At 58.9% G+C, this 24,600-nt stretch overlaps 2 protein-coding genes across 2 annotated transcripts in view; one reads left to right on the top strand and one right to left on the bottom strand.

The window, feature by feature from the left end:
• MACROD1 (MACRO domain containing 1) overlaps positions 1–24,600 on the top strand; it is a 194,768-nt gene that overhangs the window by 44,566 nt on the left and 125,602 nt on the right. The window lies entirely within an intron of this gene.
• Positions 1–24,600, bottom strand: part of FLRT1 (fibronectin leucine rich transmembrane protein 1) — a 126,198-nt gene that overhangs the window by 10,836 nt on the left and 90,762 nt on the right. The window contains exon 2 of the mRNA XM_018042907.1: positions 9,399–10,315. The gene's annotated coding sequence lies outside the window, so the exon portion shown is untranslated. The remainder of the gene's footprint in view (positions 1–9,398; positions 10,316–24,600) is intronic.

Here is a 24,600-nt window from a genome sequence, read left to right as displayed (position 1 = left end):
CGTCGACAGAACCGCCTTCTCGTGTATTTACAGAAACCTCCTTCTAGCAGAGGTGCCCTCCCTACCGCGTTCCATGTAATGTGAGAAATTATTCCTCGCTTTGCCCCCTTCCCAAACCAGAAAACTTTCAGCTCTTTTGAAAAATACATGTATCTGTTTTCTAGCATTTAAAGTCAGGAAACACAATAAGAGGAGGGAGGGGTCCACACTCCGAGGGAAGTGTCTGCAAAGTGTAATTTCGGTTTTCACAAATGGAAAAATTGCAGTGTAGATTTTTTTTCTCATATTACTTTACTGTTTGTGGTGGTAAAAAAATCAATTAAAGAGAAATTATCTTTCAGCCTCGGTGGGGAAGGTGTGTTCGTGCAGCCGGCAAAGATCTGCTTTATAACTCCAGGTTCACGGGAGCTTTTCGGTGTGAGACATGATGGCCTCAAGCAGTCTGAACCAAGGCCGCAGCCTGAGGGGATGGCCCTGGAGTGCAGAGCAGAATCAGGACCCACTCACTGAATGAGACGGTGGGGACCTCGCTCCTGTGCCCCAGGGACCCCGTGTCTCCATTTCTCAACCGCAGCACATCCTTCTCTCTTCTGTTCCTCTCTGTTCCTCTCGTCTATTCCTCTCTGTCCAGCAAACTGCTCGTCACCCTTCGGGACCATGCTCAAAAGCCTCCTCCTCTGCGAGGTCTTCCTGATGCCATATAGAGCTTTCCTCTGCTACATCCACTCATTTGCTCATTCATCCACCCACCCACCTATTTACCCACCCGTCTATCCAGGTACTTGAGCAAACTCTGGGATATAGTGAAGGACAGGGAAGCCCGGTGTGCTGCAGCCCATGGGGTCGCAAAGAGTCAGACACAGCTTAGTGACTGAACAGCAGCTATCCATGTACCCACCTGTGCATCCATCCATCCACTCATCTATTTACCCGTCCATCTATCCATGCACTCAGCCATCCACCCATCCATCCATCTACCCACCCATCCATCCATCCATCCATCCATCCATCCATCCATCCATCCACCCACCCACCCTCCTTCCCTCCCACCCACCCACTCAGCCATCCATCCATCCACCCACCCACCCGCCCTCCCACCCACCTACTCAGCCATCCAGCCATCCACCCACTCAGACATCCATCCATCCACCCACCCACCCATCCATCCACCCATCCACTCAGCCATCCACCCATCCATCCATCCACCCACCCACTCAGCCATCCACCCATCCATCCATCCACCCACCCACCCACCCACCCACCCACTCAGCCATCCATCCACCCACCCACCCACCCATCCATCCACCCACCCACCCACCCATCCATCCACCCACCCACTCAGCCATCCACCCATCCATCCATCCATCCACCCATCCATCTATCCATCCACCCACCCACTCAGCCATCCACCCATCCATCCATCCATCATCCACCCACCCACTCAGCCATCCACCCATCCATCCATCCATCCATCCATCCACCCACCCACCCACCCACCCACTCAGCCATCCAGCCATCCACCCACTCAGATATCCACCCACCCACCCACCCACCCACCCATCCATCCACCCACCCACCCATCCATCCACCCACCCACCCATCCATCCACCCACCCACTCAGCCATCCACCCATCCATCCATCCACCTACCCACTCAGCCACCCATCCATCCATCCATCCACCCACCCACCCACTCAGCCATCCATCCATGGATCTGTCCATCCAGCCATTCAGCATATCTTTCTTGAGCAGCTGCTATGTGCCAACCTATGTTCTAGCCACTTGAGATTCTCTTCTAGTTGGATAGTAGCTCACACTATAATAAAGCTCATCTAGAATTTTATGAATATTTAAGTTATTTAATCTTCCCAGCAAATGTCAGGTCAGGGCCCTGGTTATTCCCATATAACAGATGAAAACACTGAAGCTTGGAGATGTCAAGTTAAGCTGGGCCACTTGAGAAGTGGTGAGGAAGAACCTAGGGGAGGTCTTGACCACTAGGCTTGTGGGCTGCAGGTCAGGCTGTATGGTGCCCAGTGTTTTAAGGTCCCCTGACTAAATTTCGGGTGCTCAAGGGCAGAGACTATGGGCTGTGTGGGCCTGGTGTGACTTGGCACCTGTGACCACTCAAGGACAGAGGGAGCTGGCCAAAGTGCTGAGAAAGGCTGGAATGCCTCTGCCCCGCTCGCTGCGGCCCCCTCAGCGCATGCCCCGTTTGCATTACAGAGGCTTTGCTGAGGCTGCTGGCAGCTCCAAGGCCTTCTGGAGGAAGCTTGGGCTTTGCCCGTGGCTAACGCACTAACTCCACTCCGGGCTTGCTAGTGGAATGAAGCTTTGTCCATGAGGTGGACCCAAGGCAAGGTGAGGGCCTGCCGAGGACACCTAGGTGGAAGCACGTGGGGGTGGGGGAGGGTGCATGAGGTCTGCACGTGGAGTCGGAGAGGGATGAGGTCCTGAGGGCAGAAGGGGGACTGGCGAGACTGTGACCGACGCTCTGGGCCTCTTCCTGGCCGCCCCGCTGGCCTGAGGGGCTGAGGACATTTGCCTGCTCACTCCTGATGTTCCTGTGGAGGTTGCCCCTGGTCTGTGGGTCCTGATCGCACTCACACCCCTGCCCCTGGGCACTTGGAGCTGGTCTGTGCTCACGGTCCTTGGTGAGTTTGGACGGGGCTAACCCAGGCCCTGCCCAGCCCCTCAAAGGTATGTGTTTGGATCCGTGCCCACCTGTCACATACACATGAGTCCGCTTTACAGCTGAGCAGAGAGGCTGAGGCTCAGAGAAGTGACGGACCCATCCAAGGTCACGGCCAGCCCAGGTTTCCAGCTGCACCTCTGTCCCTTCCTTGGCGTGGAGCCAGAACCATGAAGGTCAGGGAACCTGGAAGTACCGTCTCAAGAGGCAGGTACAAGGTGGGTGCTGGGGACAGGGAGGCTCAGGCCCGCTCCAGGCCACCTTGCCTCAGTCTCAGCAGTCAGTCTGAGCCCAGGTCCCCAGCATCTGGCCAGTGGATGCTGGGGACCTCCCCAGCATCCCCAGCATCTGCACACCCTCCCTGACCTGTCAGCTGCTGAGTTCTGGCACTCAGGAATGCTGGTGGCCCCGGCGCTCAGGGATTCCGGAGCAGTGCCCTGAGCAGGGAGCAGACTTGTTAAGGCCAAAGCCAAGGCCAGACCGCCTTCTCTGGCATGAACATCAGTTCCCCTGCCTGCTCAGCTCATGGCCACAGCCCTCAGCCTCCAGAGGCCCCGGCATCATAATAGAGTCTAAATTGTACCTTTCAGAGATGTCTGATGGATAACCAAGAAGCATTTGGGAGGCAGGGACCCAAGGCCTTTCCGTTCCCCTGTCTTCAGGCCTCATCCATCTTGGCTGAGTCTCCCTAGCCACCCCCTTCCCCCAAGGCCTCCTGATGCTGAGCCCTCTGGCTCCAGGAAGGCACGGTGAGACGTGGAGTGGGGAGGAAGACACCTTGCCCAAGGAGCCCTTTAATTGTCCGGGTGCCACGAGGACTTTTTATTCCCTTGTTCTGTGTTTGACGGTTTATGTGGCCATCAAATTAAACCCAGTAGATAGCCCATCTTTTACGGGGGTCACTTGTCATCGTTGCGAGAATCTCGCAGACTTCAGTGTGGTGTGAGTTACGACCTGCCAGCACCATGACTGACAGCAGGCTCCTTGGCGTGCAGGGGAGGTGGGGGAGGGGATGGCTCGGACTAGGGGCATCCAGACCTCCGCTAGCCCAGGGCTGACCCGGGGCATCGTCCTCAGCATCCTCCCATCAGCTGCTAGCGCCTGCTGTCTCAGATAGAGAAGCCTTGGTTCAGGTGCTGCCACTTCCAGGCCGTGAGATCTTGAGCAAGTTACCTGCCCTCTCTGAGCTTTAGTTTCCACATCTATAAATGGAGTCAAGTTCCTCTTAGTGGAGGGACTCACTACTGAGCATCCAGTGAGGTAGTACATGGCAAAGTACCCCCACAGACGTGCAGCCTGTGTGTCCCGATGCCTGAAGTTTAAAAGCTGCTGAGTGTGAGCAAACTCCAGGAGATGGAGAGGGACAGGGAAGCCTGGCATGCCGTAGTCCATGCGGTAGCAACTGTTGTTCAGATACCACCTAGTGACTGAACAACAACAATTATTCTCTGACTGCCCCAGGCACACCGGTTTAGCCTCTGTGTTAACTGTCTGTCTCTTTTCTCTGCAATCCAGAGGCCCCTTCTTCACTCCCTTGCCCCCGCCGTGCTCCAGGGTAGACTGGGAACAGGTAGGCCAGGCTGCTTCCTGACACAGACTTCCTGTCAGTTGCTGTGATGCTGGGCCTCCCAGACTCACACTGTGCATCCTCAGCCTGGCCTTCCCACCCCGCAAGCTGGAGTGGAAACACTGACCCCAAGCCTGCTCTCTCCCCCTTGTGCTGCCTCTGGGCCTTTGCACATGCTGTTCCTGCTTCTTAAACACCAACACGCGTCCCCTACTCAACCCTCGCCAGGTCAGCTTCCACTCACCCCCTTGCCCCCAGGCCTCGGCTTGGGCACCTGCTCCGTGACGCCGCCCCTGATTGTGCCTGGCTCTGCCTCCCACACCCACTCGACTGGTGGTGCAGAGTAACGTCGTTAAACACCTGCCATCTGGCTGGAGGCACCTCCCAGGCGGAGACCCCTGGTTTCTTGGTGTCTTTCCCTGTTTTCTTTCCCAAACCTCATGAAACTGGGGCCACCGGAGGCCCAGGGCCCTCTAGGGGGTCTTCCTGGGGAGTCAGTGATGGCAGCATGTGGGCGAGGGAGCTGCGGGACCCCAGGCCCGGCACAGGCCCTGGCATGCTGGATGGGACATGGCACCCAGGCTCCTGGGACGGGGGCACAGTTAGACATGAGCACACTGCCGGGCTGAGCAGTGGTGGGGGTCATTTCTGGAGGGAGCTGGGGGGTCTCAGGCAGGAGCGGTAACTCTGGATAGGGCTCCCTCTGCCTCCCAGCCTGGCCTTCCTTCCTGTTCGCCTGAAGGCTGTCCACGTGGGCACGTCCTGAGGCTGGGTCCACCACAGTGCCAGGCTTAGTCCCCATCCCCACTTTAGGAACCAGAGAGTTCCAGGTGGCCCTGACCCCAAGAAGGAGGTGTGTGGACTAGGGGCCGGGAGGGCACACCAGGGCTAGGTTGCAGTATGACCTTGGACCTCAGCTGTGTGACCTGCAGCAATACTCTCTGGGCCTCAGGTGGCTGAGAACCCCACCCTCTAGGAAGATGATGAGGAGGGCCCGGCACAGGCCTGGAGGGTTTGGAAAGAAGGGCCGCCCCATCCTGGCCCTGGGAGGGACCCCACGGTCCTCCTATGACCTACTTAGGGGGGTTGCCTCCAGTCTTGGCTGAGCTTCAGAGAGGTGGAGGGCAGACCCCGGGGTCGGGGGGCAAGGGGGCCACAGCTCAGACAGAAGGAAGCCCCTCCCCCTCCCCCTTCGTTGTGCCCCCTCCCAGCCCCTCCCTTCAGCAAGAACAATTCACCGTGTTTTCCCTAAACCTTGCCAGGCCCTCAGGTCCTTACTGGCAGAGCAGGGCCCGAGGCAGGAGAGGTGGGCAGGGCAGACTGGGGGGTGGAAGCAGTTTCTTGGCTCCGGAAGGACCTCTACCCCACAGGAAGCCGTGACCTCCCCACTGGGGAGGCTGGGAGCTCCGCCAAAGCAGCGTCACCCCCATACCTGCGATGTGTCCTCGGTAAACCTTAGTATACATTAACGCGGGATCCTGCATTTTTCTCCCCCACCTCTCTGGGCTTAGCTGCACGCATCATGGAGGGAAGAGGGCCTAGAGGCAGGGGGGCCGCCCTCTCCCTGAGGATGCCCTGCCTCAGCTCAGTCCAGGCCCCACAGATGGAATGTGGCCTTGGGTCTCAGGCGTTCATCTGTAAAATGGGACCATAAACTGTCCTGGGTTCTTGTGAGGATAAACTACTGAAACAGAGGGCCTGCTGTGGGTCGAGGACACGTGAACTGAGGGCAGAAGGGGGACGCAGGACCACTCCTGCTCAGGCCAGTCTAGGCCCACCTGAGGCCTCTTCTTCAGGCAGGGGGCTGGGAACCCTGACCTCCAGGCCCTTCCAACCCTGCACGGCTCAACTTTGCCCCTGACTTCGGCTAATGGTGCCAGCTGAGAACTTGTAACGTGTCGGGGGAAGGGGTGGGATTCTTTTAAAACCTAAAGTTAATTATTTTTCTAATTTCATGCAGCATGCATTATGCATCAGTTGTTATCACTGGCGGTGATTACCGACAGGTATGCAAATCCACTCAAAATGTACCTCGAGTTCACCTCACCGCGTGGGCCGACGGGGCGGCGCGGTGTCCTGAACTTCAGAGGATACAAACTGCTCTAAAAAACAAGACTTTAAAATTGTGTCTTAGAGGTTAATTATATTGATAACAGTGTTCGATATTAAACTATTCAGGGCCAGGAGGGGGTGGGGGATGAAAGGAGACACGTGTAATTTTGTTTCTTTCTCTGCATTATTTAATAAGATGTTCCTGCACCTAATATTTCTGTCTGTCTGTGTGCGTTTTTAGTAAAACCGCCCAGACTGAGGCGTAATTCCTTGGGGAAGGAAAAAAGGAAAGGTTGGGATTTTTTAGAAGGTAGGAAAGGGGCCTGAGGCCTGTCATTCTGGGAAGTGGGGGGCAGCCCAAAGAACAGGGCAGGGGCCTTAGGTCTGCATTGCTGGGTTTCTCAGCAGCCAGTGGGATCCTGGCAGCCAGGGGCTGGAAAAGGAGCCAGATGACCTGGGAAGACTGGGAAGGGTGATGTCTACTGATAATAAGGCAGAGGCTTGGGTGGGGATGGGACCTCCCCTAGGAGGTGAGTGGGATCCCCCATATGCAGGCCCTGTTCTCAGGGAGACCCCTCCCCTGCCCCACTCGTTTGTCACAAGTTGACCGTCAACCCCTCCCACTATGGCGTAAACTCCTGTAAGTCAGAATATGTTCCATCTTGAACATTGGCCTAGTGAGTATACAGCCTGGCACGGGAGTGTTCATAAACACCTGTTCAGTGAATGAATGGGGATGCCAAAGGGAAGCCCCAGAATCTGAAGTGCAGGACAGGGCAGTAGGAGAGATGGGAGAGGCTGGCCCGCTGTCAGCCCCGCAACCCTGGGAGGTAATTATGGACAGATGCTCTCACCCCAGCTTCCCAGGTGGGACTAGAGGGAAAGAACCCGCCTGCCAATGCAGGAGACATAAGAGACGCGAGTCCATCCCCAGGACAGGAAGATCCCCTGGAGAAAGGCATGGCAACCCACTCTTATTCTTGCCTGGAGAATCCCATGGACAGAGGAGCCTGGTGGGCTGTAGTCCATAGGGTCACAAAGAAGTGACTATGACGGAAGCGACTTAGCACACCCTCACCACGGCTGCCCAGAGGGGCAAAGGGCCTGGTCTGATTGTGCAGCAGGTGGTGGAAGAGCTGGACACAAACTCGGGCCTTCCTTTCCCAGGTGTCTTCCCTGCCCCTCTCAGCTGCCCAGTGCGGCCACCCCAGGCTGAGGGGGCAAGCCTAGGGAAAACCCCTGGATGTGTCCTCTCGTCTCCCCTGACCTGAGGTGGCCCACCTGGCCCTGTCCGGCTGCAGGTTTGCTTCCAGGCGTAGAGGCTGGCCCTGCTTTCTTAGAGATGGCCCCCTCCCTCCCACTCCTACAGATATACACAAGGGTGGAACTCAGCTCAGGACTCTGGATTCGGGGAGATAGAGGACCTGGGAAAAACTGAGTCCCAGAGAGGAGAAGGGGTGGCTCCAGGGCAGAGAGAACCCTCTAGCAGCCGTGGACAGCCTTCTCCCTTGCCTATAAACCTCTGGCCCCTTCACTGAACTCCCAAACCCTTTCCCATTGGGTTGGCGTGGAATGGATGATGGTGGACAGTGTCCAACTCAAGCAGGCTCTAATGGGGGCTATCTCTCACATAGGGCCACCCCTCTAGCCCTCTGGGTTTAGTCCCATGGATAGCAGTAGCTGGCAAAGCCCTGCACAAACTCCTCTCCCTTCCAGCTGGTCACAGCCCTGCGGAGCCCCCGACCTCACTGCACAAAGGGGAGCACGCTCAGGGAGGGGAAGGGACATCCCCAAGGTCACACTGCTCCCAGCTCCAACCAACCTCTGTCTGGCCCCACAGCCCAGTAAGTTGGTCTTTCCTCTCCTGCCATGCATGGGATGGAGCCAGGCCAGCTCAGAGCAGATGGGGTGCAGGCCTGCTGCTGCCCCACTCTGGCTTGGCCTCGGCCCCAGGAATTACCCCCTGGTCTCTCCTAGGGGATGGGAGGCGAATAGGGGCCAGTGACGGGGTGGTACCTTGGGATGGGGGACAGGAGGCAGGCTGGGCAGGGGCCGAGCGCAGGCTCCAGCGAGCTCACGACGCCTCATGCCGTGCTGCCGGGCTGGCGCGCCTTTATAATAAATAACAGCAAATAACCGATCCGCAGGGCATCTTTCACGCTGGTGGCTAATAACACGGCTATTAATGCCCCCGCAGACGGCGTGCGCACCGAGCGGCGCTGACGAATGTCCCCGGCCCCTGTGCGGCCATAAATCAGCCCCTCCTGGGGAAGAGCGCGGGGAAGTGTCATTTTCCATCTTGGTAATGAATTGGGGCTTCCCTGCCCTGCCCAGGGCGGCAGCTGCTGAGAGAGGTTGCCTGGGATTTGTGTTTGGGGAGGCGAGAACCCGCCCTCCAGGCCTCTGAGAAGCCAGAAGGAGTAGGCCCCGCCCCCTATGCTTCCGGGCCAAACTGGGGCCGCCAGGGAGCAATGCTCACCATCTGCTGTGTGACCTTAGGGCACTTACTGCCTGTCTCTGGGCCGCATCAAGCCACTCTAACCAACAAAAGGGCTCGAACTAGAGGCCAGAGCAGAGGACGCCTAAGGGCCAGCAGGCACAGGACCTTGGATCAGCCCCACCCTGTGTCCTCTCGGCCAGGGCAGGGCCAGGCCTTGGATGGAGGGGACTTGGGGACCCTCTCCAGTTGGAGGGCAGCAGGTGCCATGGCCGGCAGCTAGGTCACCAAAAATTCTGCCTCTCCAAGGCCTCGCGGCCTCCCTCTCTGATCAGAACTCAGAAGGGCTCAAAGCGAGGCCTCTCCCAGGGGCAGGAGTTTACTCCAGGAAAGGTCACTCCCTTACACTCTGGACCACCTACCCTGGGGCAGAACCCAGCAGCACAGGGGCCACCAGGGAGCCAGTGACCCCTGCCCTGGCAAGCAGGTGCCACTGGTTGCTTCAGCTGCACGTGTTGGGTGGGTGGGGTGGAGTTGCAGAGCCCTGACCCAGCCCCAGGAGAACAGGCCCCGGCCATCTGGTGCCCTCTCTGGGCACAAGGAGCCTCTGGGCCTTCCTGGGCCTCAGGAGCCCATCTGCACCCGCCTTACCTCCTTCGCTGCAGCCTGGGAGCCCGCCGCCCTGGATGCTGCGTTTCCGTTGAGGTGGGCCTGGGCCACGCTTACATCCCAGCCCACCAGCCTTGGCACCCGGGGTGCGGATCACAGGCCTGGGGTGTTGGGTGGCGCTGGGGGGCGCCCGGGGCTCAGGGAGGAGACCCTGCGCTTCGCTCTGCCGGGCTCCTCACGTTGAGACGTGGCCGCAGTCAGGAGCGGTGTCTTGTCACACCCCAGGCTGCGGACGCTGCCAGCTTCTCCTCCCGGAGTGAGGGGCTCGAATGAGGGGCCTGCGGGGGCGCCCCCCACAGCCCCGGGGCTCCCGTGCGCGGCCTGAGGATGTTCCGGGCCCCTGCTCCCCAGGCATGCCCTAGGGCCCGGCGCCTGTCCCTGGGAGGGTGGCCTCGCTGCCCCCTTTCAACTTTTGCCCTTTTGTCTGTTGGCCGCCACCTCTTCTGAAAGGCTTCTGCTTGGCTTTTACCCCTTTATCTTTACCAAGTTTTTTTTTTTTTTTAATCCCTTTAAGTCACTTGGCAGAATGGGCTGTGGTGCAGAGAGCGTTCTTGCGTGACAGAGCTGAGAGGGAGCCACTCTCCAAAGGATCGGTGTTGCTGCCACTCAGGCTGTGTCTCTGGGGGGGAAGGAGGGGGTCCATTACCCCGCTGAGGAGTTCAGATGTTCGCCGCGGGGCTGCAGCTGCTGGCAGGCGCCGCTGAGCTGTCAGGCCTCACATGCCCCCTCTCTGGGAAGAGGTTTGGTGGGGGCCGGGGGGGCGCTCGGTCCTGCTTGGCCGCTCCTGTTTGTGGAAAGGTTTCCTTGCTGGGGAGGTGAGGGGACAGGTTATTCCTGCTTTCAGCTCCTTCTCGGATGTCCACCAGGGAGTCCTCCTCACCCACTCCCTGCCTCCTCACCTGTCAAAAGACAATGCGCGTGATTAAGCCCAGGGAAATTGGGAAACGCACAGGGACAGGCCGCCGCTCCCCCCAGCCCTCAGGAGCGTGTTTTCGCAAACACCACCTTCCCGTGATCCGTGAGTCGGGAGGAGGCTGGGATTATTCCCTGCCATCTCCCTTCTCTTTTCAAACCAGATAACAAACAGCTGGCCGCACGAAGCACCCTTCCTGGCAGTTCCCTAGCTTTCTGTTTTTCTGGGTGGGGGGCGGGGGTGGGAGGACTAGGAAGAGAAAAAATGAGGTTCCGTGAGCTCCTGGCCACGCAGGGGCCGCCGCCTGGCCCAGCGCTGGCTCCGCTTCCCCCAGCACCTGCTCCTCTTGCTAAATGTCATTCAGAGGATCCAACTGGGCCTCCAGGGCCTCAGCTTCCAGAATAAGCACTGCCTTTCCCCGCCGTGGGAAACAGGAGCGTCACGGAACTAGAAGAGCCGGCCTCCAGGCCTCCCTCTGAGGCCGGGCCCCGTGCTGCACTCCTGGCTGCCCTCCGCGGCCGCCTTCCCCTTCCACAGAGACCTGGGGGCAGGGCCGGCTGCTCCCCCAGATCCCAAACGACCCTGAGCCGGCCAGATCGCCTCTCATTAGCGTGGCGTGCTGAAGGCCCACGCTGCCCCGGCGTCCGTATTCCCCCTGCAGGAGCCCCTCTTTGGAAGAGGGCTTTTATTACACATCTGAGAGCGTGAGCTCTGGTTTGAAATCGGATCCAGATGGGCTCGGCTGCATCTGGGCACTTGCCTTTGTGGGGCCAAAGGTGGCTGATTTGAGAAACACGTGTTGTCTGGGGTTGTCGCAAATAAAAACCAGGATATTTGGGGTGCATGTCTAGAGCCCATACTGGGGGAGGGGGTCTGTGCACTCACCAGGCACCCCACCTGGCAGGGACTCCATGTGGAAGCGGGGCAGGTGCTGGCCAGGTGGAGGGCGGGCAGAGGCTGATGGGTGGACGGGAGAAGTGGAGAGGCCGTGGGACAAGCTTCCCCAGGAGCAAGGAGGGTTAAGAAACAGCGAGGTTTAAGAGCCCACGGGACGTCACCCCCGGATGGCCAGGAGCTGGCAAATACGGTGTAAGCAGGCAGGTGGGGGGCAGCCCCCTGGCAAGGGGTTGGGTGGGGGCTGGACAGGAGGGAAGATGAGGACAAAGTCCCCACGTAAGGGGTGACTGCTGGGTTCCAGCCCGGCTCTTATTGCTGTTACACCCGCGTGATTTCATCCAATTATAAATTGTAATTTCTCTATGAAAGCGAGAGATGGAAAGAGTCCAATGAGGTCATCCGCCTCCCTGGCCGGGGTGAGGAAATTGTTTTCTACCTTGGGGGGGTGGGAGCAGAGGCTCCTGGGCCTCCATACTTAGAGAGGGTGGTGACAGCATCCTCTGGACCGAGAGCCATGGCCGGCTGACCCCCCACGACAGAGCTCTGCTCTTGAAATTATGAACCCAGGAAGGCAGCTGCGTTCGGCTGGCTCAGACCCTTCCCAGAGCCCTCAGGATAAAGGCGACATTGCTAAAGCAGCCTCCAAGGCCCCACAAGGCCTGGCCCCCTGGCCTCCACGCCCACCACCTGCCCTAACTCCCCGAGCTGGCCCCCGCCCCTCCCCATGCTGCCCCCCTTTCTGAAAGAGTCTGTTCACCGTCACCCCTCAGCTCCTCTCCGCCTGCGGGGTTGAACAAACCATGATGGCAATGACATCATGTCTCGCAAGGAATTATCTTCCTGGTTCAAGGAAGAGACCACATCTGCTCATCGGAGGCTGATCTCCTAGCGCCTGAGTCAGTGCCTTGCACACAGTAGGTCCTTAATAAATACACTTTCTCACTGAGAGAACCAAGAGTCCAAGCAAGGCTCTCAGCAGGCCTGTCCAGCCTTGTGCATTCGGGGTCACTTCCCCCTGCCTCCCCTGTCCCTGTGTGTGGTCCTTCTGGGAGCCAGGCAGCAATGCCTGGCCCAGGCCCCACAGGGAATGTGGGCTCCTTGAGTGCTTCCAGGTGATGGGTGCCTCTCGAGAGTCAGGGAGGGTGCGTGCACCGAGGGCAGCCTGGACGCGGTGCTGGCAAGGTGAGAGCGCTTTGCGTCCACGTGTGGTGCACGGTAACGATTACTGCAGCCACCTGCATGCGCTGGGCCCAGGCACACCTCCTAAATGAGCCCTCCTGGCATACACCGCCCGTCAAGCTGTGCAGTCCCCAGTGGGCACACACACTGTAACCTAGCACAGGCAGAGCAAGCCACGTCAGCAGGTGTACGTGCACCTCCCACGCGGCCAGTCCAGCTGACCAAGGACAAAGCGAATCTGCACGGTCTCAGGGTCTCAAAGCGGGAGCCCGGCCCTGGGCCAGCTGCGGGTACGACACCCTCTGCTCACCCTCCTCGCCTCTGCTGTCTCCCCTTCCCATAGGTCTGGTTCCTGCACTCCAGTGCCAAGGGCCCATTTTTCGGGTCAACACAATAAAAGCTTCCTCAGCAAGTACTTGAGATGCTTACACAGTTTTAGTTTTTATTATAAATAACAACATCATAACTGTAGCAAAAGATATACGAAAGGAGGAAAGAAAGCCAAGTGCATGATCCCACGTCTCTCCAGCACTCTCTGCACCTTGGCCGGATCCGTCTGCCTGACATAGACGCCGTTTACAAGGGGACGATGTCCCTTATCCTTTTCCAGGTCATTTCTGCTTTACCGTCTCCCGGCAGGGAGGACTGTCCCCACTGTGCAGATGCAGACACTGAGAAGGCGGGAGCTTGTCTACGTCTGTACTCACATGGAAGCCAGGAACTTGAACTTTGGTCCAGTTTCCTCCTCCAGCAACAGAAACACAAAGAGGCCCTTAGGCCCACGCACCTAGAGACCTTGGGTTTCTCCCGAGTCCCTCTCATGCAGTTATTTGTCAGTTCATCCATCTTTCCATCCATCCACTAACCATCCTTCCATCCACCTATCCAACTTTCCATCTCTCCATCCATCCATCTGTACAGCTCTCTCCCACCCTGTTTCTCCCCTCATCCATCTACCTGCCCATCTTTCCATCTGTCATCCATTTTTCCACCTCTCAGTTCAGTTCAGTCACTCAATTGTGTCCGACTCTTTGCAAGCCCATGGACTGCAGCATACCAGGGTTCCCTGTCCATCACCAACTCCCGGAGCTTGCTCAAACTCATGTCCCTCGAGTCGGTGATGCCATCCAACCATCTCATCCTCTGTCGCCCCCTTCTCCTCCCCGCTTCACTCTTTCCCAGCATCAGGGTCTTTTCCAATGACTCACTTGTTTGCATCAGGTGGCCGAAGTATTGGAGTTTCAGCATCAGCATCAGTCCTTCCAATGAATATTCAGGACTGATTTCCTTTAGGAAATTTCCTTTCCTTTCCATCCATCTGGCAATCATGTTTTGAGACCCACTGCTGTGCAGGATGCATGGACCCAAAGAGGAGCCCCTGACCCCTAGGAGCTCGTGGTCCTGTGAGGGAGGTCACTGGTTTGCAGCGGGTCAGTGTGAGACACACACGGGGCGCTGGCAGAGTCAAAGCCACTCCTTCCCCAGCCTGGGCGTGGAGGGCGAGTAGCTGGGTCACAGAGGGCTTTCTGGGGAAGGTGATGCCATGCTGTGGTTCTGAGGTCCTCTAGACTCCCACGTCATGATAGTCACCTGGGTTCAATGGCAAGCTGGAGTGGGGCGGGTGTGGCCATGGTTCCCCCATCCACCTTTCAGGGTCGCTGCCCCACCTTTGGACCTCAAGCCTCCACCTGAAATGGAAACGCTCTTCAACTTTACAAGCTCCCACCTCCCTTGAAGATAGGAACGCACTAACATTAATTCCTTTATTAGCAATTAGCCCTCCTGCTTCTTTCCAACCTATGACTCTTTGGGATGGATTTTTATGTGTGTGTCATTAATCAGACGCCTGTATGTGCTGCTGGAAACCCAGTTGGGCTTTATGGCCGGTGTCTTAGCCAAGTGGCATTCTAAATGAACAACATGCCAGCGCCCCTCCCTGGGCAGAGCTGCCCTGTGGCAGAGAGGGCAGAGTTTAGATCTTTGTAAGCAGGTCAAAGCTGGCATGAGCTAGCAGACCCAGGGTGTTCTTTCATTTCAGACTTGCAGGCTGAGGTCAACATCTGTATACGACCTTTAGAGATGAAAAAGGCTCTTTGTGGCTCAAAGCTGGAGTTTGTTCCATGGCTGCCGACATCCTCCCACAAGGACGGGCATCCACAGGGCCTGTCCCTTCTCCCCCACCGCAGTGTGGGTCACCCCCTGCTCCCGCCGGCATGGACCTGGGCGCTGCCACAGTCACGCTGCTTCTTTCTTGGGGGGCAGAGGGCTGGGGGCCAGGGCCATGGGGCAGGGAGAGCTCTTCCCTTAGGGAGTGTGGACTGCTCCTGTAACAGAGTCAGCCCTATAGGGGCTAGGCCGGAAGGGTATTTCAGGCTGAGGGAACAGCGTATGCAAAGGCTCAGAGGCAAGAGGGCTTGGTGCCGTGGGAAGGCTGGTGTCCTGAAGCTCTGAGTTAGGAGGGCTGTGATCTAAGCAGAAGTGGGAGGTGGGATTCTTGGAGGGAATTTCGAATGCTCTGCTGAGAGGCCTGGTCTTCATTTTGAGGGCGGTGGGGAGCCAGTGAGGGCACCCAGGCAGGAAGGGGCATGACCAGACCTCCTTGGAGAATTGGAGGGCACCAGGGTGCATGGGAGCAGACCAGTGAGAGGCTGGGACAGCATCCTCAGGAGCAGGGGTGGGGAGCAGGGGTGCTGAGATGGAGGGGCTGACTCAGAGGCCTCCCTGAAGACAGGCCTGGGGCGAATGGGCTCCCTCCTCCTCCTCCTCCTCCTCCTCCTCCTCCTCCTTCTCCTCCTCCTCCTCCTCCTCCTCGCTGGAGGGTGGCTGAGGGCTCCTGTGACCTCACAGAGCAGCAGCATGGGCAGCTGGTCCCCAGGGGCTCCGAGCCTGGTTCTGGGCATCCAGGGAGGGCTCCAAAGGGGCAGGAGCTGGAGGCGCCTCTGCACGAGAGGCGCCCCCACCCCCTTCTCACTCACTCTGGCCCCTCTGGCTTGGCACGGTAGCATGGCACCCGTACAGCAAAGCGGGTGAGAAGGGGAGGATGTGAGAGAGCCTGCGTTCGGGCGTGAACCCTCCCAGCCTCCGCTCTGCTAATTAAACCGTTTCCTAACAAAACCCAGACTTTCAGGGACGGGCGTGTGAACAAGCGTGCAAGCCAATCCGTGGCTGCAGGGGCCCACGCCACCTGGCCAGCAGGCCTGGACCCTGGCCAGTGCCCACCCTTGGAGACAGACCACTGAGGAGCCGGCTGGGCAGTGCCCGGAGCAGAGAAGCCACCGGCTCCAGGCTCCCAGCTACTGTACCAGTTTAGGGTGCTGCCCCAGCAAGGCGGCTGAGCAGTGGGGACCTAGAGAGGCCGCCGAGTGGGCACCGTTGTCCCTGGGATGTGCCGAGCCAGGAGCGCGGGCGGGTGCCTGAAGAGGCCTCCTGCACCTGGAGGGCTCTTGTGCCTTTGAAATCGCCTCTGAGCCAGCGGGCGGCAGGAAGCACTCCGGGCAGGGGCCAGCCACGGGCAGCTGTGCTCAGCCTGGCTCATGACCACTGCTCTCAGCCTCTGGGAGAGCCCCTTGAGGGGGCTGTGTGTGGCCCTGCTGTTAGGGGGCAGGGGGAACGGTGAGGGTACCAGGCCCCCCAAGGCCTGCTCCCCTGCCTGCATATCAGGAGACAGTCCCCTGCGTGCCCACGGTGGGCCATTTGTGGCCTGTGCCCTCTGCCCGTGGCTCCCCGGAAGGAGCTGCCTGCTGGTCAGTTCCACCTCACAGGGCTTGTTGAAACCCAGCTTCCGCACACGAAGGTCTGTGTCCAGCCCAGGGAGCCCAGCGAGGATGAGTCTGGTGCAACAGCGAAGGCCAGGCTTTTCTCAGGAAATTGGCCTGCTCTGCGGGCAGAACAGTGCCTGTGTATTTCCCGACCACGTCCCACTGTGAGCTTTTGGCTGGGCGGGTCCCTCCGTGGATGCGGGCAGTGGGCGTCCTGGGCAGAAGATCCAGTCCCCTCCTGGTCGCTGGCCTCTGTCTCCTCTTACCTGGGCCCCTGGCCACCCCGGTCACAAGATGGGCCCTTCCAGTCTACATGCCATAGGTCTTTCGAGACTTTTTAAAAAATATATTTATATTTATATTGTTTATTTTGGCTGTGCTGGGTCTTAGTTGCGGCATGGGGGACCCTTTTTCATCGTTGTTGTTGTTGCGGCATGCAAACTCTCAGCTGCAGCATGCAGAATCTGGCTTCCCGACCAGGGATTGAGCCCGGGCCCCCTGGACTAGGAACCTGGAGTTTTAGCCTCTGGAAATTGGGGAAGTTCCTCAAGCAGATGTTTGAAGCAAGACTTTACTGGTATGTCTGGGAGGCTCAGGGGTTTCCCAGGTGGCGCTAGTGGTTAAGAACTCACCTGCCAATGCAGGAGACATAAGAGACGCAGGTTCGATCCCTGGGTCAGGAAGACCCCCTGGAGGAGGAAATGGCAACCCACTCCAGTATTCTTGCCTAGAGAATCCCATGGACAGAGGAGCCCGGCGGGCTACAGTCCATGGGATCACAAAGAGTTGTAAATGACTGAAGCGATTTAGCAAGCACGGACGCTGGGAGGAGGCTCAGGAACAATGGGGGTCTCTCAGGGAGCAGGCCAAGGAGCTTTCAGAACCCAGGCTCTGCTCGCTGGGTCTGAGCTCCCCTCATCCGCAGCTCCTTCCCCTCACTGCAGCCTCACATTCCTTCAGTAATCTGAACCCTGTGGGCACAGGCACCCTGGGGACCATCAGCCGCACCCCCCACACCCCTGCCCAGCTACTGAATTCAAAATGCTGCTCCTCCCTAGACCTCCCCTACTGACCACCCTCGGAGCCATGAGCTCGGGATTCTGACCACGCACCTGCATTTACTCAGGTGCAGCTGGTGGAAGCTGCCCTTTCTTCCAGAAGTACCCACGTGCCTCTCGCCAGCTGTGCCAGGCCCCCTAACCCTCGGGGACAGGCGCCTTCAAGCCTGGCTCCCCCAGCCCACTCTTCAGTTCCCCTGCACCAGCAGAAGCCTGTGCCAAGGGGTTTTCAGCTGAGTGTTGGAAATCTCTCACCCCCTCCAGTCCTTCCCGTAAACTCACTCTCCGGCAGGGAGCAATGCCGCGCGCCCAGGCCAGGCGGCCAGACTTTGTTAATATTTACAGTGAGTGGCTCAGGAAGCTATTAGCTTCCTTTTCTTGTTGTTAATTGAAAGAGGAGAAAATGGTTGTAACACTTCAAAAGGACTTAAAGTGCAGCCTGAGAGACTGGCTGAGTCGGGAGGAAGGGAAAAGAGACTGTTTAAAATAAAGAAAGGAAGCCCACACCCCACGCGATGGGGGAGTGGCGCTCCTTCCCAGCTCTGCAGCCGCCTGGCTTTCCTCCGAGGTTTCCTCATGGCTGCTCGTTGTGTATTTTCCTTTTCATTTGGGAATCTGCCTTAAGGATAGAAGGAGGAAGAAAAAGCCTTCACGGTGCACTTTGCTAATAACGGAGCTCTTTGAAGCTGGGGCTAAGGAGGCCCCTGGTACCTTCACTCCTGGAGCACAAGGGCTGGCCTTGCCTGGAGGCTGCTTCCCTGTCCTGGAGCCCCCCAAACCCCGGCTCTCGCCTCCCAGGATGCAGGCCCAGACAGGGGGCACTGGGCTAATTCCCGGGCCCCTGACCTGGGTGTGGGGTCTTGGGCCTCAGAATCCCCCCACCCCTCGTGGACTCCAGGGACAGCTAAGGATGCCAGTGGTCATGGTGGGTTGGGGGACTTTCTGAATCCTGGCAGACAAGGAGCTGGGGGCCCAGCATTGCCAGATCTCTGGCCTCTGTGGCCAGCCTCCCCCAGCCACATTTCCTAGAGATAAATGATCCCTCCAGTGATACCTGAATAGTTAGCTTCTGGAGTCTGACCTACAATGTAAGCAACCAAACAACTCTGCCAGTTTCCCTGTGGCCAGACAGGGCAGACTGGGTGACTCAGAAGGTCTCTGCTCTGGGAGCCTGCCATTTGGTTCTGGCTGATGAGTGCCCCTTCCTCCAGGAAGACTTCCCTGACTGTCCCTTGTCCCTAGCCTGCTTTAGCATGGCCTCTCGGGCTCCCTGGCACCCTACTGTCTATTAGACTGGCCTTCTCTGTGTCTGCAGAACAAGATGACCGACTCTCCAGACATGGGGGTTCCCAACTCATGGTTCTAGAGGGCTGCATTAAAGGAGGGACCTGCATCGCAGGAGGGCCTCTCCACCTGCTCCCTCCCTGCTTCTGCCCTGGTCAGTCTAGACGGGGAACCTCGTTCAGTTTGGGCCCCGCCAGAGGCACAGCCACACTGCAGGGCAGGAGGCCCAGAGGAGAAGCTAGGGCCATGACGGAGGTGGGGAGTAGGTGGGACAGTTCGGGGAAGACAGCTGGTCCCTGGTCTTCCCAGACATACAAGCTGACCTGGGAGAAGGAAGACCACCATGCTCTGGGAGGCCCAAGAACTAGATGGACAGGAGGGATTCAGTAAGAAGTCTGTGACGGGTGGAGATACCCAAAGATGGACCAGACTTCCACTGCTAGGGGTGCCGAGGCCCAGACTGGACGGCCACTTAACAGTGAGGCTGGACCAGGGAGACCGCGTCAGGTGGGGGCCTAGCCAACCCAGGCTTCCTTCCCCAAGCTGTGCTATTGAAGCCATGCCATTGTTCCTTCCGGCTGCTACCTCCCCAAAGCCCTGGCCCCGCGCTCTCCACCCTGGATTCTGTAAATAACTGTCTTTAACCCCGGGCTGTGACCCCTTTAGGGCATGGACTGTGTCAGCAACACGACAGCCGCCAACGCTAACTAGACTTCTGCCTACGGCCCAGCACACAGAGCTAAGTGGATAATAATAATACAGTAACAACAGCAACAGGAGCAACCCCGTATTAAGTCTGAGGCGGGCACCATCTTTCTAGCACCTCACTGGACCCACAGGCACTATCATTACCGTTTCAATTTTCCACCTGAGGAAACAGAGAGATTCAGCAGCCCGCCCAAGGTCACACAGTGGGCCCACAGTGGGGCCTGGACACGAACCCGCTCTTGGCTCTGTGCCCACAGCACACTTCCTGGGCGGCCAGGACTGGAGGGCAGTGCTCCGCAACCCGGTTCACGGGGCACCTCAGTCATTAAAGGCTCTGAGAAGTCCCGTCTCAAAGGTACCGATTTAAACCCGTTCACGCCGGCGGTCACCTGTTAACCGCGCAGGATTTGCACATCCTTCGGAACACGCTCTGGGCAGCAGAGTCTGCTGTGTGCTGAGTGTCCGGTGTGTGCTCGGCGGTCGGAGGGTAGGCCTAGCACGTCTCTGCCCTTAGCCCCCAGCTTGGTGCCTAGCACACAGGAGGCGCACACATCAGCAAATGAGGGCCGAATGAGAGAGGGGATGGATGTGTAGATGAACCAGGCTGGGGCCACGGGAAGCCACAGGTCCTGGGCAGACCCAGTCTCTGTTCTGAGCCTCCCTCATCTCCACCACCCCCAGCCCTGGACCCGATGCAGCCACCCACCCCACCCCTCAGCCACCCCCAGCCTCATCCTTCCCCCTGGCAGCCAGGCAAAGCCCCACCGTGCCTCCTGGGCAGATCCGAGCCCTCTGCCCCCACCCAAGGGCCCCCACCAGGCATGGGCATCTTCTCCCTTACCTTCCTGCTCTGTGGCTCTGGCCTTGACATTCTGATCACATCCCCTAGCGCTGCCTAGAATGCTAATTTTCCCAAGATGAAACCATCCGTGTTTAATTTTTGTAAGAGCCAGGCAGAAAGAAAAAACAATGGGGCCCTCCTGGAGGCTGTGTTCAGAGCTTCTCTGGACGGCTGGCCATGAGAATGTGGGGTGCCACCCCCGACCCTCCGTGGTCACACGGCCCCTGAGGAGGACCAGGAGGGGGTCCCCCCGTGCAGTCCTCCCGCTGTCCTAGGACCACCTTGTGTGTGTGCTTCAGTCGTGCCCGACTCTTTGTGACCCTATGGACTGTAGCTCGCCAGGTTCCTCTGTCCATGGGATTCTCCAGGTAAGAATACTGGCGTGGGTTGCCATGCCCACCTCCAGAAAATCTTCCCAACCCACGGGTCAAACCTGTGTCTCTTTAATCTCCTGCATTGGCAGGCGGGTTCTTTACCACTAGCACCACTTGGGAAGTCCCAGGACCACCTTGCTGCCCCTAAAATAGGCCCAGCAGGGAGGTGACCAGTTTTCCAGTGGGTGGGGGACAAGGCAGGGGCCCAGGCTGGCCTTCTGAACACACCAGGGCATGCTTCTGGGCTTGGCTTGGGAGGGTGGTTTTTTGGGACCTTCAAGAGGAAGCCCCCTTGGGCTTCCTGGTGGTCCAGTGATTGAGGATCCGCCTGCAATGCAAGGGACACCGGTTCAGTCCCTGAGCCAGAAAGGTCCCAAATGCCATGGGGCAGCTGAGCCCATGCACTACAGCTACTGAGCTGGCCCTCTGGAGCCCGAGAAGCGATACCACTGAGCCCAGGCGCCACGGCCACTGAAGCCCACGCACCTAGGCCTGTGCTCCGCAGTAAGAGGAGCCCCCACGAGGCGAAGCCATCGTGTTGCAACCAGAGAGGAGCCCCTGGCTCACCGCAGCTAGAGAAAGCCCGTGTGCAGCAGTGGAGGCCCAGCACAGCCAAATATAAACAACGCATAAGCACCGACAAAAAAGGGCGCCCCTTAATTAAGCGTGGGCAGTCAGGTTATGCCTCTCCCCTCGTTTGCCAGCTGTTTGTCCATTGTTTGCCAGTTAGGTTTCTGCCCAGCTCCTGCCGGAAAAGGAGCCCGGGATCTCTCGCTGATCAGCTGGGGTCACACTGGGGATAGAGTGAGAGGGCTGGCAGGCAGGGGCCCCCTGAGAATGCCGACGAGGGAAGTGTTGCTGGACTGGAGGACCTTGGATGAGTCCTTGACCTGCCAGGGCCTCAGCTGCCTCCTGGGGGCACTGGGATGTGACTGCAGGGCTAGGAGGGCACAGGAGACGCACGATGCGGGTTCGATCCCTGGGTCGGGAACATCCTGTGGAGTAGGAATGACAACCCACTCTAGTATTCTTGCCTGGAAAATCCCATGGACAGAGGAGCCTGGTGGGCAACAGTCCACGGGCTTACAAAGTAGTTCGACATGACTCAGCGACTGAGGACACACAGGAAGAAAAGTGGTTAACAGCCTGGAGTCAGAGGTCAGAATTGTGTAGCTTCAACAGCTGTGTTTCTTGGGTCTCTGAGCATTTCCGTATCTATGAGCTGGAGTATGACGGAAGCACCCTCGTGGGTTGGTGGTGACGATCAAAGATGGTACCCTGCGGATGCCCTAAGGACCAGCCTGGCACTCCAGCTACATACAGAAGCCAGCAATTATTATTATCATAACCCTCGAGACAGGTGCTCTCACTAAAGCCCTTCCCTCGGCGTCCTGTGCTGACCAGACTGCCCGCCTGGGAGACCCACTCCCTCCCACAGCCCCCGTCGAGTCAGAGCAGCAGCTTCCCCCCCGTGTCTGACTCCCCTCGCGCCCACCTGGCCCCAGGACACGAGCTTGACTCAGTGCCGCCCCCACACACACACCCCAGTTTCACGCCCCCGAGTCTCCAGAGGGAAGAGTGAGATTGTCATGGCGGCAAACATGACAGAACCCGAGAGGTGATGAAATCAGCGACGTAAATTGTGAAATCCAAATCACAGCCCCTCTCCTGCTGCAGCAGGGTAGACTGGCAGAGGCCTTGCGGGCTGGGGACCCCCGTGGTGGAGGCCTCCAGGCCCCCAGACCCCTTGCCGGGTGCTGTGAGTGGGTGGCTGCTGGTGGTTCCAGCTGCCCCGCCAGCCACTCATGTCCTCTCCCTGGAGGCCACTGACTGGCCAGCCAGGATGCAGCGAGACACCTCCCTGCAATTTCGGCTCCGGAGCCCCCCGGCCACTGTGGATCACATCCTGGCCAGGACCACCGCTGGGCTCCTCCCTTCCCCTGCCCTCTCCCGTTCACATCCCCCCGCCTAGGTTTCTCCCGAGGCCTCAGGCATGGGACCCCTGTCTGAGGCCCCACTCCCCTGGGGTCCCACCTGAGACAAACCCCAGGCCACTCCTTGGAGAGACCCACTGCTGTCCCCTTGCCCCATTTTAGCTCTGCCCCAGAACGTGGGCCCGATCGGAGGTTGGGGACAAGCAGGGGCCGGGTAGCACCCTGGCTGCCTGCTGCCCTCTGCCCTCCTCCGGCAAAGCCCCTGCAGCCCGCGCCCACGCGCCGCCCTTCTGCCCCCTCCCTCATGTGTGGGGCCGGGGGCCTCCCTCCCCAGCCCCCAGCCTCGCCGTCACAGCCACCTGCCAGTGCAGAGCTGGTACACGGAGGGTGACTCCAACCTAACGTGTTTTTTTGGCCACCTCCCCTCTGCTGCGGGGGCTGCGTCGTAAATTATTATCGACCCGCAGCCGGCCCGGGCTGGAGACGAGATGGGGAAATAAAGCACTGGGCTCGATAATGGTGCCCTGCTGCCTGAATTTACTTATCTGTGGCTTTCCTACCCACAAGAAAACGCAGCGATAAATAACTGCTGACTATTAGGCTCCCGGTCGGGAAAAACACCCTTGGATCCGTTTCTTGAGGACGGGCGAGGACTGGAGACCCGCACGCCCATCCCACCCGCCTGCCCGGTCTGATTCGATTTTCCCAGGCCCACTCGCCAGGGGAGAAGGCTGCTTCTCCAGCTTACAGACGAGGAAACTGAGGCTCAGAGAGGTGAGGTACCTCAGTGCAGGTCCCGGGTAGCCCACAGATCCTTCCTTCCTTCCTTCCTTTCTGTTTCTGGCTGTTCTGGGTCTAGTTGCACCATGTGGGGCCTAGTTCCCTGACCAGGGATCGAACCCAGGCCCCCTGCATTGGGAGTGTGGAGTCTTAGCCACTGGACCACCAGGGAAAACCCCAGATCTTTTTTGCCTGGGATTTTCCCCATTTGGGCTTCCCTGGTGGATCAGACAGTAAAGAATCTCTCTGCAATGCAGAAGACCCAGGTTCGATCCCTGAGTGAGGAAGATCCCTGGAGAAGGGAATGGCAACCCACTCCAGTATTCTTGCCTGGAGAATCCCATGGACAGAGGAGCCCGGCAGGCTACAGTCCATCGACTTTTAGTACAAATCCTAGGCAGCCCGAGAGAGCCGCTCACCCTATGCTGGTCTCACAGCAGAGTCAAGGCTGGGACCCTGCTCTTTCCGACCCAGGGCTGTGGGTGCTCTTAACCTACGTGAAAGGTCTTCCGCGTTGCCCGCCTGCCTCCTGCGGAACTCTGTGAGGCTGTGCACGCTCTCCTTCCAGGCCCTCTGCAGCCTGCTCCGGGCCAGGAGGCTGTGGTCGCCAGCGAGCTCCTCGGACGCTCGTGGTGACGCTTGCCACTGTCGCCAGCCAGAGAGCCTCCCCTACCTGGGCGGACTCCCCAGCCCCGTCACAGCCTTGTGAACACCCACTCTGGCACACCCTGACCCCCTGCCAAGTGATCACACAACGGCCACTTCCACTTCCCGAGGGCCTCCCGTGAGCCACGCACATTCAGAGTCTTCCATTGTCTGCTGACTCGTTTCCTGCCCCTAATGATCCCGTGAAGGAGGATGAGACAGCTGACACCCAGAGTGGGTTGGTGACTTGCCAGGGGCCACACAGCTGATAGGGGCCACCTGGCTCTGAGTCTGTGTGGATGGAAAACCTGAAACCCAGAGAGGACGACAAACTGGAAAGGGCGGTGCACCTTGGCGCCACAGGGACGCGGGCGGAGCCATCGGGGGCTGCCAGGCGGAGAGGGCGCCCCTCACGGGCATCCTGGCGCGTGTGACATGGCACCAGGATGGACCCTGTGGGTACCTGCGAAAAGGATGCCGTGGACGGGGTGGGGAGGCCGGGGGCCTGGAGCCGGGAAGGTCCTCACAGGGAGCACGGAGCTGGGTGCTATGCCCAGGAGAGCACAGGGACGAGGGTGTCTCGCGTGCTCGGCCACAGCTGCCAGGCGCAGGGGAGAGTAGAGGCGAGCAGGGGAGCGCCCCACCTTCTCTACTGGGGCTCACCTTCACAGCGCACCCTACAGGGAGCACAGTGGTGCCTCCCTCTCACAGGTGAGGAACCCGAGGCTCCCAGAGCCCCCTGTCCCAGGTTCCCTGGCTTCAGAGGGGGCAGAGCTGGGGCTGGACCCGGCCTCCCTCCCTCCAAGTCCCCGC

The sequence above is a fragment of the Capra hircus genome, chromosome 29 (genome assembly GCF_001704415.2).
Source record: "Capra hircus breed San Clemente chromosome 29, ASM170441v1, whole genome shotgun sequence".
Lineage (NCBI taxonomy): Eukaryota > Metazoa > Chordata > Mammalia > Artiodactyla > Bovidae > Capra > Capra hircus.
Note: the sequence above shows the minus strand (reverse complement) of the source record. Positions and strands in the feature narration are given on the sequence as shown.